At 35.3% G+C, this 15,869-nt stretch overlaps 1 protein-coding gene across 3 annotated transcripts in view; it reads right to left on the reverse strand.

Moving 5' to 3' along the window:
* Window positions 1–12,233, reverse strand: part of Dgk (diacyl glycerol kinase 1) — a 587,713-nt gene extending 575,480 nt beyond the window's left edge. For all 3 annotated transcript variants that reach the window (XM_069834555.1, XM_069834565.1, XM_069834547.1), the window contains exon 1: window positions 11,829–12,233. The gene's annotated coding sequence lies outside the window, so the exon portion shown is untranslated. The remainder of the gene's footprint in view (window positions 1–11,828) is intronic.
* Window positions 12,234–15,869: the final 3,636 nt, after the last annotated feature.

The raw sequence follows: 15,869 nt of genomic DNA on the forward strand, positions 1-15,869 counted from the left end.
AAGTTACACAACACAGAACTGTACGCATTGTATTCTTCACCAGACATAATCAGGAACATTAAATCCAGACGTTTTAGATGGGCAGGGCATGTAGCACGTATGGGCGAATCCAGAAATGCATATATAGTGTTAGTTGGGAGACCGGAGGGAAAAAGACCTTTGGGGAGACCGAGACGTAGATGGGAGGATAATATTAAAATGGATTTGAGGGAGGTGGGATATGATGATAGAGACTGGATTGGTCTTGCTCAGGATAGGGACCTATGGCGAGCTTATGTGAGGGCCGCAATAAACCTCCGGGTTCCTTAAAAGCCAGTAAATAAGTAAGTAAGTAAGTAAGTTTATTTGACAAGGCAACAATGAGTGCGGGTCTAACGTTATTTTTAACAGTTTTTTCTTTTAGTTTTCATTGCGACGTTGTTGTAGCTATAGCAGCAAGATGCCGAAATTCAGTGTTCCTTCCCACAGTAAACTGCAAAGTTACGTTAATATTTTTGGATCCGACGTGTTTTGTACTGACGGTAAATTGCTTACATGCAAAATATGTGAGCAGGAAATATTTCATATCGCAACATATCAGTACAACCAAACACAAAAATGCACTTTCTAAGGCTACTGGGAGGAAGATTTCTTTGCTTGCAACAGTAATTGCAACATCGAGTCGAAAATCTCAATTTGCATTCGACTTATGTAAAGCTTTTCTTGCTCCGAAATCTATTTGTGGAAAGTGCAATATTGTGGGCCTAGTGCAAGGTTTTTGTACTTGCCTTTAATTGGGTTTTTTTCTATTTATAAATGCCTTTTTGCCTGCCTATTTTACCTATGTATGATGCCTTTTTACCTGCCTATTTTAGTGATTCATAATGCCTAAACTTCCGGCCTCTGGTTATAAGTGAGCAAAGAAAAAAATACAAAGTATAAAAGCAAGTAGTAAAGGGATAAGGGAAGAAATGAAAGAAGAATAGAAACTGTTGTTATTTCTTAACAACTGGTAATCGAATATAGCGTTCAAAAAAACTATGCAAGGCATTCTTTACAGTACTACAGGTGAAAACACGTTAATCGTAAAAGCAACGGGTTTACAAATCTGGACGTCAGCGTTATGTTTCGTTTTCCGTTGTGAAAGAGTATATTCCATTATCCAATAACGCAGTAATCTGGTTTGTCATATTTTCACCATGTCATTGTGCCTTTCATAGCTACTATCGTTTGACAACCCCGCGCTATCTGTCCCATCCGATCGCCCCATATAACTTGACGAGTTAACAGATAAGTGCTCCACTTTGAATTATGGTAGCGAGTGCAGAATATAGCGCAATTTATTTTATATTGCGACATTAAAACAATTACAAGAAACTAGTACAGAAGCCATTGCAATGTAATCTCCATATTATACGATGCATAAAGTTTAGACTCATCTGTGAAGCAGTTCATGAACAAAACGTTTATAGCCGACATAAAAATCTAAATAGATACACGAAATCTATATTTACTTGTTACACATTAAAAGTTAGACATTTTGATACATGAAATTAATCTTTCAATCAGGCTATAAATTCAAGGGACATTGTGAAATTGTAAACATTAAGAAACATGCCAAAATATATGGTGTGATCTTATCCCGATATATATTGTTACTATATCAAAACCACATATAATTTGTTCGAGTGAACGATGGACTTAAAGAGATCGCATAGGTAGCCAATATTCTACCACCAGTACCAGACAGAACAGTTGGAAATCGAGATAACTGCACAGATAACAACAAAAAGAGTATCGGGTAGATTACATTCCTGTTCTCTTCATATTATAAAAGCTAATATGGGAGGGGGTGAACAAACTATTTTGAAAAATGTAAGAACCTGTATGTGACGTGCTTTTAGATTGATTTCGATTTTTTAATAAAAACACAAAAATACTGTACATCGTAAAATGTATTTTCGCTGTTATTTCGCAGAAATAGGCTACATACTTGTATTAAATCGCATTTTATTGCGCATTTAACGTAGCATCACAGTCTAGTATATACAGTCACGAAGCTTGAGTTTATGAGGGTACTAGGAACAATAGACTGTGCAGGTACTATTTCACATTGTCTGTAATGAGGCGATATTAGCGATCCTAGTGGTTAGCAACTATCTATGGATGCGTATTTACTACGTATTGAGCTTCGTGACTATATACTAGATTGTGGTAGCATGCTATTAAGTATAAAATTACTTATTTTGAGAGCATTTCTGCACATTTCGCACTTATGGTGACTGAGAAAATCTACCATATTGGCCTGTCATACAAAGTCACTTCATGCCACATTACATTCATTCATTCATTCATTCATTCATTCATTCACAGTGTTCGGCCCAAGGGCAGGTCTTTCACTGCAAACTCAGCATTCTCCAATTTTTTTCTATTTTCTGCCTTCCTCTTTGTCTCCTCATATGATTAATATATCTATCATAGTCGGCCTGGGTATCTAGTCGGTATAGCGCTCGCCTTATGTGCTAGAGGTTGCGGGTTCGATCCTGGCCCAGATCGATGGCATTTAAATGTGCTGAAATGCGACAGGCTCATGTCAGTAGATTTACTGGCGTGTAAAAGAACTCCTGCGGGACAAAATTCCGGCACACCGGCGACACGTTGATATAACCTCGGCAGTTGCGAGCGTCGTTAAATAAAACATAACATTTAACTTGTGACGGACAAGATAACAGTTAGGATTTTTCTCTGGGTTCTTCCCTTTCTACATACTAGGCATCTACCTCATTCTGTCAACATTTCTCAATTTCGCCATCATTTCATAGCATTCCGCGAACGCCGACTGGCGACGCACGAAGGGGGCTGGCCTAGGGACAAGTGTAGTTGCCTGTTCGAAACCTGGGTACGCAGCGAACCTTAGTGTAGTCAGCCGGTGTGGGTTTGGGAACGCACCTAGCTTGAAAGTTAGCGCAATAGATAGCGAAAAGTCGCAATGCTGGCTCATAGTACCCCCTCCCGAAATTCACTTCCATTCCACTCCATACCATATTAAGGCATACAGTAGCAGTAGCAAACAGAATGAAGATATTTTAACAGAACTTAAAACAGAATCAGTTTTACAATAAGTAAACAATAAAAGGTGAAATGGGGAGTTGAAAGAGGATGCATCCTTAAACAAATCCTACAATATGTAGGACTACGTCATCAAAGGTCTAGTGGGCAGCCAGCGAAGATATGGATTATGGGCTGATCTGAGACAGTAATATGCCACTGTGTCTAATATGTGTTCGGAAGATGATGATGATGATGATGATGATGATGATGATGATGATGAGTTATACATTATATAAAATGGTAATTATATACGAGGGCAAGCTACAAATCTTGGATTTAAAATATCAGCATCCTAATCAATTCAAATGAACAAAAAAGAAAATTTAAATTAATGTTAAAAAATACATAATGAAATTTTAAAAAAGAATATTCTGCGATAAGATTTGATAGCTATCAAAACGATAAAAATTTATTGAAACTATATAATATGAATTGAATATTATAAAGATGAATAGAGATGGTGATTGATGATGTTCAATGAAGATTTTAAAATGGTTGGTGCAATTGTCTGAAGAGTCTTATCAGGAACCTTTAATTTTCTGAGGATCTCCAATGTAAATTTGAGAATTGTTCCTCGCGCACCAAACATAAGTCCAATGACGTTCCAATCTTGAATATTATATTTAAGACTGAGATCATCACAGCATGGAAGGTAAATAACGCGTTTCTCTTCATGTACCTGCTTTGGTTGATCTTCATTAATTTCGAACCTTACAGTGGGGTCAAGAATGAGACCAGTTTTTTTTTTATCTCGGTCAATTATTATTAAGATGTCAGCACGCCGTGTAGATCCTTCCGTAGAAAGACATTGAATTTAACTTTGCCACTGGAAAGAAGTGATACGATCTGTTACGTATTATTTCCAATACCTAAAAGAATGGATATTTTATGTCATTTCTAATACCAATCATAATAAAATTGTCGTTCTAGATTCATGAAATGGGAGGTAGTACTATGTTATTTCCAACACCAAACGAAATGCACTCGATACGTTGAGCACTTCTGTTGTTAAATCGTTCTGTTTTTGCCTTTAATCGTTAGGCTAGCTAAACGCATTGCTTACAAATAAGGAGGTGAAGAGCGAAGGTCCGATGAGTTACGTCTGTTAGTCTGTTGCCATGGAAGTCGTTCACATATTAGCAGTTCTATAAAAAAAAAACTTGCCTTCTTTTTTATGTACTATACAGCGTTGGGGCTAGCGCTAGAGAATTGAATTGGGGAATTTCTGTCACAAACTCGTAACCGAAACTTGGAACTTAGTGAAATACTTCCCTATGCACTGCTGACATGGGAGCCACTTCTTCCATTGCCCTTTCCCTATAAATGAATATGAGTGCTTCTATTGGATATCTTGCTAATTCTGATGCACAACTATGTTCGTTAACAACAACTAGTACTCGTGGTTTCATCTGTTGTAATTTTTCCTTCACATTTAACACTAATATTTTTCCCTTAACCAATTCTTCGTATTTTCATTTACTGTTTTCATTATACATTTAACCTTTATGAGCAGTATAGACCAGCGGTGACCAAAACTCGAGCTGCAGTTGTTATCCTTAACAACACGCTAATCCCTTATTCATCTGTCGTAAACAATCTTGGCTTCTTTTTCGATAATAATCTAAATTGGAATTTTCAAGTTAAAGAAACGATAAAAAAAAAATCTTTTCCTCCATTCACTGTTTGAGTCGCTTAAGAAACTTCTTGCCCCAGCAACTAAAACTTACCCTAGTACAAACCCTAGTAATGCCGCATTTCGATTATTGTGACGTTTTGTTAAGTGACCTAAGTTCTGAACTGTCGGTCAAGTTACAGCGAGTTCAGAATATGTGCGTCAGATACGTATGCAACATCCGACGATACGATCACATATCACCGTCCTTCGCAAGTCTTTCGTGGCTCCGACTTAAAGAACGTAGAAATTTACACTCCTTGTCATTGCTCTTTCGAATTCTGCACACTTCAACACCAAATTACCTTTCGTCTCGTTTCTCTTATCTATACTCTAACCACGACGTAAATACCAGATCACTTATCTGTGGCGCGTTAAGTATACCTCTTCATAGAACATCTTGTTATTCATCATCTTTTACAGTATCCACCTCGCGACAATGGAATTCCCTGTCACAAAGTATTAGGGACTGCAAGACAATAAACACTTTTAAAAACAGCTTAAAAGATAACCTTCTTAGCATTTCACTCCAGTCATACTGACTTAAACTATCACTGTCTACATTGTTACTCCTTCCTTTAGACATGCATCCTGATAGTGCTGTATTTTAAAAATTGTCTCATAATAATCTCTTTCTATTATCTAACATTATTTGAAATATATTAACATTCTATGTATTTTAGCTTAATTCTGCTACATAGATTGTATTTCAGTGTTTAATTAATAGTTCATAGTATTTTGTTGCTTAATTCGTAAATACCTCTTGTATACATGTAGCTCTTGTAGCTTGTTGAATTTTTTATACATATGTATGTATACTTTTTGATGGTTGAGTGGAAGAGAAGGCCTTACGGCCTTAACTCTGCCAGCTAAAATAAATCATTATTATTATTATTATTATTACATGCGACAGACAGCCTATGAAGCAAGGAGACGGAGGAAGGGTACTTGGCATGAAAACCACAACCAGTGGTGGTTCCTGTACTAGCATCTTGATCAATCCCGCGGATAAAAATCTCAAGCTTTGCTGTATCAGTAATGTCACTGCTGTCATCAAGAGCCAGTGAATAATATACGATTTTTCATGCTTCTTTTTAACCTTCCTCTTGAATACAATCAGGAATTTTTTTAATTTTTCTCTCGATACTTGGTCAAGAAAATCGTGGTTTTTCAAAATTAAAAACTTCTAATGGACCAGGTATTTAAGCTATTTTAATCGTTACTCTTTTGAGAAATTCTGTTCTATTAAAAGGCTTTAGAGCACGAGATATTTCATACCCCAAGAGGTAGCTGACTTTCTTACATTTCTTTAACTCATCTTTCTCTTCCTGGCTATGATTTAAGACATGTCAATTCCTGGCGTTTAACAGTTCGTTGGCACGTATATTGAATCACTTTTTCTACAATATTATTATTAAATTAATAACTAATAAATAGTTACCCTCATCTAAAGATTAAGGAGATTAAAATTGAGATAAAACCTAATCATTTTATCCTTCTATGGAGAAGATCTAAAAATATCAATATTCATGACGTACAGAAGAATTATAGGAACACATACTTAGTGGTGAGTAGTAATAATAATAATAATAATAATAATAATAATAATAATAATAATAATAATACATTATTCAGCGTGGCAATTAATGTTTCTATATACTCCTAATTGAACCGCTGAGCAAAGTAAACATATTAGTACATTTTGTCCGACAGAACAATAAAAAAGCTCTCCTTCTCATTCTTTACGAAACCACCTCTTACTGCTTATAGAGGAGTTTGTAGAGTGACAGTATACCGCCATTGCTTGCCTTCAGTACGTGAATAAAAAACACAGCAATGTACAGGAAACTCCTCGTACCGTTTGAATGCCTGTGATTACACGTCACCCGATTTGGTCACCGCTGGTATAGACATACAGTACATACGGTAGGTGAAATGTGCTGAAAACTAGCCTACTACTGTATGTCCATATCAAACGATAGATGTGAAAATATTACAACCAACAAGGATTTTTTTGTGGATATACGAAGGCACCGATGAAAGAATAATAATAATATCTGCAAGTAAAATTGCTACCGAAATTCTCAGGGAGTCAGCATTAGTTTTCGTCACTGGAACATTTAAGAATTGCTACAACTAGTTTAATAACGTATTCACTAGCTTATACAGGCGGGACGCGTCTGGTGTCGTGGTCTAAGGCATCCTGCCTAGGACGCATGTCACGGAATGCGCGCTGGTTCGAGTCCTCATGGAGGAAGAAATTTTCTCATGAAATTTCGGCCAGTGTATGGAACCGATGTCCACCAAGCATCGTGATGTACTTGGGGAGCTACGATAGGTACCGAAATCCGGTTGCGAAAGCCAGCTAAATGGCTGGGGGGATCATTGTGCTAATCACACGATATCTCCGTTCTGGTTGGATGATCGTCAACCTCTGCTTCGGCATGTGAACGTAAGGACTGCAGCAGGCTGGTCGGTCTGGACCCTTCAAGGGCTGTATTAAGTGAACTACAAAAGGTTGTTCCATTCGTTTACACTCTTCTTCCGAACAAAAAATCTACACTCTACGAGAAATTTCTCTATTTAATGTCTAACCAGAGACTGTCAAAATGGAAATTGCTGTGATACAAGCTTGGAGACGCGAATTTCCTAGAGAGTGAATGGATACAACTTTTATTTCAACCAGTGTTTGTGGCACAAGACACAAAAGTTAGGACTTGCAAATACATGTTAGAATGTATGCGCTTCACTTGCTTTGTTGCCACCTTAATACATCGACGAAGCATGGCCCATTCTTATGAGAAATTCTCCTCAAAATGAAAGCTTTATAACGTTCAACTACTACATACTTCGTTGAGCAATGGCTTCAAAATTATTCGTATGGACTAATGTGGAATGTGTATAGCCTAGTGAAAAATACAGATAGAAAACCTCCACTGAAGGATGGCATAAGTTAAATCGAAAGATGTTAAAGCCCCAACCTAATATCTTAGAACTCATTAAATACCTTCGCCAAGACATTGTTCAATAAGAATTTGCCACCGGCGTAGCTCAGTTGGCTGAGGCGTTTACCTGCTGTTCCAGAGTTGTTCTCAGCCGTGGGTTCGATTCCCGCTTGGACTGATTACTTGGTTGGGTTTTTTTCTGAGGTTTTCCCCCAACCATAAGACGAATGTCAGGTAATCTATAGCGAGTGCTCGGCCTCATCTCGTCAAATATCATCTCGCTATCAACAATTTCATCGACACTAAATAACCCATTACTTGATATAGCGTCGTTAAATAACCAATTAAAAAAATAAAATAAAAACCAGTTAACTCCTATGCTTTACCGTCGCAGTAATACATAGGCCCTAATCTATGGAAGGTTGTTTCCGATCTCTGGAAACGAATTTTGAATGACGTCATGTGAGTCAGGAGTCACACGACAGCTGAACTGTGGCGTAAGGTGATTTCATAGTCAAAGTATACGGTGTTTCACGGCAACAATCCCTAAGAAAATCGAGCCTTTTTGGGAGGGGTACATTACGACCCTTTCCGATGTCAAGTACAGTTAACCCTTAAATTGGCAATATATCCTATAGGATACAACAGGTTAATAGGCTATAATATGGTATAATTTTAATAGAACAATAGAAAAAAATTGGTAGGAAAATTAAAATTTCACAATACTATAATATTGCACAAAATATAAAATATGGACATTGCGATAGTTGTTTTCTTTACAGTCCGACACGGTTTAATAAACTAGTGTGAGAAATGAAGTTTTGCAAATTTAGGATAAAGTGAAAATATAAAAAGTCTGCAAAAAACGTGGTTTCGTTATTTCCAAGAAAGGCATCTTCTGTATACTTAATAAGACTGGTAAGGCTCGGATGAGATTAATTTGTATCAACTCGAGGGGGGAGGGAGGTACAGCTTGTGGCAGGGCGTCAATTTGCTTGATTTTTTTTCCCCTGTAGAATTAATCTCATCCGAGCTTTACCAGTCTTATTAAGTACACAAAAGATGTCTTTCATGGAAATAACGAAACCACGTTTTTTTAAGGGTCATATGATTCTCACTCAATTGTACTTGGCATCGGAAAGGATCGTAATATATCCATCTCAAAAAGGCTCGATTTTCCTGGGCATTGCTACTGTGAGACACCGTGTACTCTGACTATGAAATCACTCACTGCTGGTCTGTCAGCTCTCGCCACCGTTCAGCTGTCGGGTGACTCCTGTAACACAACATGACGAAATTAAAACATCGTTTCCAGAAATCAGAAACAACCTCTGAATATCTTTCTTATTTATATCGACGACATAAAATTCCTTCATTTACATGGAATTATCACTGTTTTTGCTGATGATACTAATGTATTTTATACTACTGATTCCATTGAAGAAACATTTGAAAAGTTTGAGGTAGATTATTATTCTTAATAATTGGTTAAATGCAAATATTCTTTCTTTGAACGTGAATAAAACTGTTTATACTCTACTATTTTTATTATACTCTACTTTTATTTTATTATTCCGAAAGAATTAAAGTTTAATGATTCTATAATACAAAAAATTGCATCAGTTAAATTTTTAGGTTTGATTGTCAATAAACATTTAACATCGGATGAGTACAATTTACTATCTGTAACAAAATTGCTCGAATATCTGGTATATTGAAAAAGATAAAAAAAATTTATTTGCCCATATCTTGTCTTTTGAATGTATATCATGCTGTTATGTTTTTATCTATTCTCATTATGTCATTTACGTGGGGACATAATAGGAAAACTGCTTTGAGACCTTTACAAATTATTCAAAATAGAGCTTTAAGAAATATAAATATTTTCATTATTTTACTGGAGTTAAATATATAATTAAATAAAGCCATTATTGTTATTATTATTATTATTATTATTATTATTATTATTATAAATCAATTTTCTTTCGTTCTACCAGTTAAATTAGCTATCAAATTAAGTGCTGCTATTTCCATGTGTAAAGTTATTAAAATTTTTTATTTATTTATTTATGCCTATAACAGGGCAAGCCCCAATTATAATAGACAATACAGATATTCGTTTACAAAAAATAAAAAACATAGATAACATGGAGAAAAAAAAAGAGATGAAACAGATACAAGTGTAAATACAAATTAAAAAAAAAACATAGCAATGTTATGTTTCAGTTTAATAAAGATATAGTATAATCTTATACTAATTCTACAAGAGAATAAGAATTTGGTAATTGTAGAGATCCACTCCACCATCGATTTTCGATTTTTCTTCTGAAACCCCCCACCTTTACCCCCTTTTTCAAAAGAACTAAGAAAAAAGTAGCGAGATGACCTAATCTTACCTGACCTGACCTAACCTAACCTGACCTAAATTTCGACTTGGGCATCAATGAACCTAACCATTAATGTAAGAGAGTTGATGTGTTTGTCAGATTGATGCTTAAGTCGAAATTTAGGTTAGGTTAGGTTAGGTTAGGTTAGGTCAGGTCAGATCAGGTCAGATCAGGTCAGGCCAGGTTAGGTCATTTCGCTACTTTCTTTTCTAAGTTCTTTTGAAAAAGGGAAGAAAGATTGGGGGTCTTAAGAAAAAAAACAAATCAGAAATCGATGGTGGAGTGTATTTTTACAATTACCATATTTTTTTCAGCATGGCTTAGGAATTTACGATACGAAAGGAATTATGCATTTTTAATAACAACTGATAACCAACTTACATTAGAATACAAAGATTTACCAAATCCCCGACGTTTTCTGGTATAATTAAAAAACATTTTGTCAAGATTATTTATTTTAATTCTCAATTAGTTTATTTATTTGTGGTTTCAAACCTTTCCTTCTTTCTCTCTAAAACTTCAATGGTACATCACTGTTCTTATTTGTTTTCTTTCTCGAATTCTTGTGAAGTTGTATGTTTTTCACAGACTGTAGTTTGATGATTTGTTAAATTATGTTGTACAACGTATGTATCTGTCCTTGTATAACCCTTGAATATAAGTTTTACTATAAAATAGAAAATTTGAAACACTTTTCTTTGCTACTATTTAAGATATCACATTTCTTTCTTTTATCCTCAACATGTAATTCATAACAAATTACTATGTAAATGAATTAAGGAAAAATGTTATTGTTCTAGGATAGTAAGAGATTGTTTTGTTTCCCTCAAAACAAAACACATGTATGAAACTGCAGATCGTCATATTAATTTATCCACCTACATTTCTCAGTACGAATGTCAGATGATTAATCTCAGAAGCATTTCGGAATTCTACACTGTAAAACCGAGGAAAAGGGTGGTGAAGCTCGCGTGACATGGGGTCAGCATTACACAGAAACGACACACAACCATTACATTTCCAACAGAAAAAATACATTCTAATGCATGGTTTCCACATACCTTTAATGACAGAGACACACGAACATGTGCGTAATAGAATTATTAACCCTAGACTGTTAAACTGTTAACAGCTTCTCTAATGTCTTCCTTGGAATGATAATATAAAATTCGCATAAAATATACTGGCATCACCAGGATATGATTTCAGGGATTTTCACTTCGAGGATGCGACCATATGAGTGATGTTTGGACTGATGGGCGTGGGCGTAGAGGGGGTAATTGCTGGCGAAGTAGTGGGGGTAATACCGGGGAGAACCACAAGCATTTGTTGATATTTTGTTCTGTAGTGAAGCGTGCCTATCATTTTGATAATGTTATGAAATTAACCTTAAAAATATTGATCTCGTAGAACTGTACACATGTAGGAAATATCGTTTAACTATACTTTTGAGAGTGAAGCTTTCTTTGAGTTAAATAATGTGATTCTAATTCTAAAATTCTGAATTTGGATTTTCATATTTAGCTAAAAAAAATGCAACATTGAAGACAGGAATATTTAATCAGTAATAAAAGAGAGAAAATTTGAAACAGATAAGAATACGGAATGGCAATTATTTATTTATAAATGATGATAACGTCAAAAAAACACGGCGGCAAGACTGTGAAAGTATCTGTATCTTATTTAATCATAAATAATGTATTGTTATGTAATTTTGTGCAATAATCTACTCACCACATTTTTTTTTTTTTTTTTCCAGTTGTGTTTTGTTGTCTTCAGTTCTTTCTTCGAAATGGATGTATAACACTTTCAACAATAATTAATTTGTATTGGAATGTCATTTTTAAAATGAGGGCAAATATCTTCAGTTGTACTTCCGTATATTTTTATAGATACAAATTTCAAACATGGAACTATATTATAATTACACTGACCGAAACATTTTACGAAATAAATAAGAACAAGCAAGAGCTCTCTATGTTTTTATAAATAAACGAACTGTCAGTTGCTAAAAGCCAACAGAAAAAAAAAGTATTGAGAGATACGAAGCGAGGACTAATGTAAGGCAGATGATCTGCTCACTTGACAGTCTCTTTCTTCTTCATGTTGTTCAAACAGCACGACCGCCCCCGACACGAACACACGTTCACAGCGACTGAAGCCGTGCCCTCTGTTTCCAGCATCCCTACATTTCCACTTAGTACCTTAAAATGCCCATAGATAGTGCGCGCCACTACCAATCGAGTCGCGCTTGTCTAGTTCCACTTTCCCCGCTAACCTAGAGAAACTTTCATAAATGTTCTGCAGATGACGACACCTCTCGGACAAGGGTAGATGGCGGCCTGGAAAATCTACATGAATGAAACTCGTATCAAATTGTTAAAGGGTAAATTTAGTTCCACTTTCCTCGCTAACCTAGAGAAACTTTCATAAATGTTCTGCAGATGACGACACCTCTCGGATAAGGGTAGTCGCGGCCTGAAAAATCTACATGAAACTCGTATCAAATTGTTAAAGGGTAAATTCAGTTATAGACGTAATAATCAGTTATTTTAATAACTACTCGGCTGTCGTGCGCCCTAACATTCCAGCCCCCTTGCAATGGCGCTTTCTTTATTTCTATATCTTTTATATGTGAGGGGTTTAGAAACAGAACGTACCACATAGAAAATCGCGTTTTTCGTGAAAATGCTAAAACGTTCTACGACTTCGTATTTAAATATTTTCAATTTGCTTTTTTTCCATGTTAAAAATTTAAGTAACATAAATGAAATGTCGTTACTTTTGAAAATAATTTGTTTATAGAAATACTCAAACTTACTACTATTGCTTACTGGCTTTTAAGGAACCCGGAGGTTCATTGCCGCCCTCACGTAAGCCCGCCACTGGTTCCTATCCTGAGCAAGATCAATCCAGTCTCTATCATCACATCCCACCTCCCTCAAATCATTTTAATATTAGTATTTAGTATTTATTTATTTAACCTGGTAGAGATAAGGCCGTCAAGCCTTCTCTGCCCCTCCCATCTACGTCTCGGCCTCCCTAAAGATCTTTTTCCCTCCGGCCTCCCAACTAACACTCTATATGCATTTCTGGATTCGCCCATACGTGCTACATGCCCTGCCCATCTCAAACGTCTGGATTTTATGTTCCTAATTGTCAGATGAAGAATACAATGCGTGCAGTTCTGTGTTGTGTAACTTTCTCCATTCTATTGTAACTTCATCCCTCTTAGCCCCACATATTTTCCTAAGCACCTTATTCTCAAACACCCTTAACCTATGTTCCTCTCTCAAAGTGAGAGTCCAAGTTTCACAACCATACAGAACAACCGGTAAAATAACTGTTTTATGAATTCTAACTTTCAGATTTTTCGACAGCAGACTGGATGATAAAAGCTTCTCAACCGAATAATAACAGGCATTTCCTATATTTATTCTGTGTTTAATTTCCTCCCGAGTATCATTTATATTTGTTACTGTTGCTTTTGCACTTGGTACGTTTTGATGCCAAAACATTGAAATTACATACCGTATTTTGGAACAACCATAATCCAAGAACATAAATTTTCAAGAGAAACAAGAAACTACCTGGCATGGGTGTTGTTACACTTCAAGTATGAAATTCATCAAGCCATTTCTTAAGGTGTTGTAGAAACTTGGAAAAACTGAAGTACATTTATAGCTTAAATTGCCTCATAGAAATACACGTATAAATGTAGGTAATTGTGGACAATGGTTGTTTTAAGAAAAATTACTCTGCTGTGGCTGAAGTATGTCTCTCCTTTAATCTTCTTTTTCTTTATTATAATCAGAGACCGGAACTTAGGCAGAATGCCTTTTTAACTCTGTTAAATCTATCTTCATTTTGAAAGTAAATCTGTACGAATTATACCTTTGTGATTGAAACGTCACAGTTTTATGTTGCCCTTTTCTGCCTTTTTAAAATATGAATGCCTAATTTACAAAATAAATACTCCTTTGCCTTTATTTGATTATTTGTGTATTATTTATTAATCTATTATTAAAAATTGACGACAGGTATAATTTAATTTATTCCTATAACCGCTACAATGATAGTGACGTCACCGAATGTACATTATTGTCTTTCAGTCAGTTCATATTCTCTTTGCTGCCGTGCAAAAATTTATAACAATAAGCGTTTTAATTATCGCTTGTGTTTATTTGACAAGGCAACAATGCGTGCGGGTCTAACGTTATTTTTAACAGTTATTTTTCTTTCAGTTTTCATTGCGACGTTGTTGTAGCTAGCTAATTATTTCATATCGCAACTTATCAGTACAACCAAACACAAAAATGCACTTTCCAAGGCTACTGTGAAAAAGATTTCTTTGCTTCCAACAGTAATTGCAACATCGAGTCGAAAATCTCAATTTGCATTCGACTTATGTAAAGGTTTTCTTGCTGCCGAAATCGCTTTGTGGAAAGTGCAAGGTTGTGGGTCTAGTGGAAGGTTTCTGTAATTGCCTTTTATTGCGTATTTTAGCTATTTATAATGCCTTTTTGCCTGCCTATTTTAGCTATTTATGATGCCTTTTTGCCTGCCTATTTTAATGATTCATAATGCCTAAACTTCCGGTCTCTGATTGTAATTATCTTGTTTCTCCTCCTTTCGTTGCTTACGTTTCTTCCATGGAGTTACTTCTGCACCTAAAGATGACTCCATAACTAATACAATAATTCACATGCCAAAGTATTTTTCTGTGAGTTATCTTTTGCCGCGTACGTAAGAAACAGTACTGCCAATCTACTACAATTTAAAATTGTATGGATAAATAATGTTTCAAGATGATATGAATGGGATATTTGTAAATGTTACCATCGTCCTGGCTGGACAATGGTTATTTTCACACAAAAAAAAATGTATTTGGACTATGGTTGTTTTATATAAACTACTGAAAATTTTCACTCCTATAACATAGATCTATGGTATTTTTTCCCCTAACAACTAATTCAGTAGATGGCCGCTATAATACGCTCACCACATGCTTAATATCTCAAATTTGCATTTCTTGGACTACTCTCCAATTCTACCACTCCACTTTTAGTTAATTCAAATCTATAGCATTAGTAGTTGTGATGTAACATTGAACTGGAATATTTTGACCATAAACATGTGTAAATGTGGTGACATCTATATTTCTCGCTGTACTCAACTGGAATCTACTATCTTTGTACAAACTTCCTACGTATGATAATAAGTAATGTTTCCTTACAGTGCAAAGAATTCAGTGGTGTATGCCTAGAGTCTTTATGATCTGACAAAGACATCGAAATGTCACGTACGAAATATTCTTTACAACAACGAGAGCTTCTGTACGATACATTTGTTATTTCTGAGTCAGTTGGTAAGACAATAAAACTGTTTAGAGGTGAATTTATTATCCCTAATGTTCCGCGTAGAGAAACTGTTCGAAGGCTTGTGAAAAACTGATAGTAGTAGTATTTAGTAGTAGTAGTATTTATTTATTTAACCTGGTAGAGATAAGGCCATCAGGCCTTCTCTGCCCCTCTACCAGGGGATTACAACTATAACATGAACAATAAAATTACAATTAATATTAAATTTACAATTACAATTACAATAAAAATTAAAGTACGACAAGAATACCTGATTAATGCAAGCTAGACATTTTATCATAGAAGTTAAGAACAAAGAATATTTTTGTATTTACTGAATTACAAATTAAACCTACAATAACAAAATTCTATAGTGATGAAATTACCGGATATTTAAATATTTGTGATAGATTAA

This window comes from Periplaneta americana, chromosome 1, assembly GCF_040183065.1.
Source record: "Periplaneta americana isolate PAMFEO1 chromosome 1, P.americana_PAMFEO1_priV1, whole genome shotgun sequence".
Lineage (NCBI taxonomy): Eukaryota > Metazoa > Arthropoda > Insecta > Blattodea > Blattidae > Periplaneta > Periplaneta americana.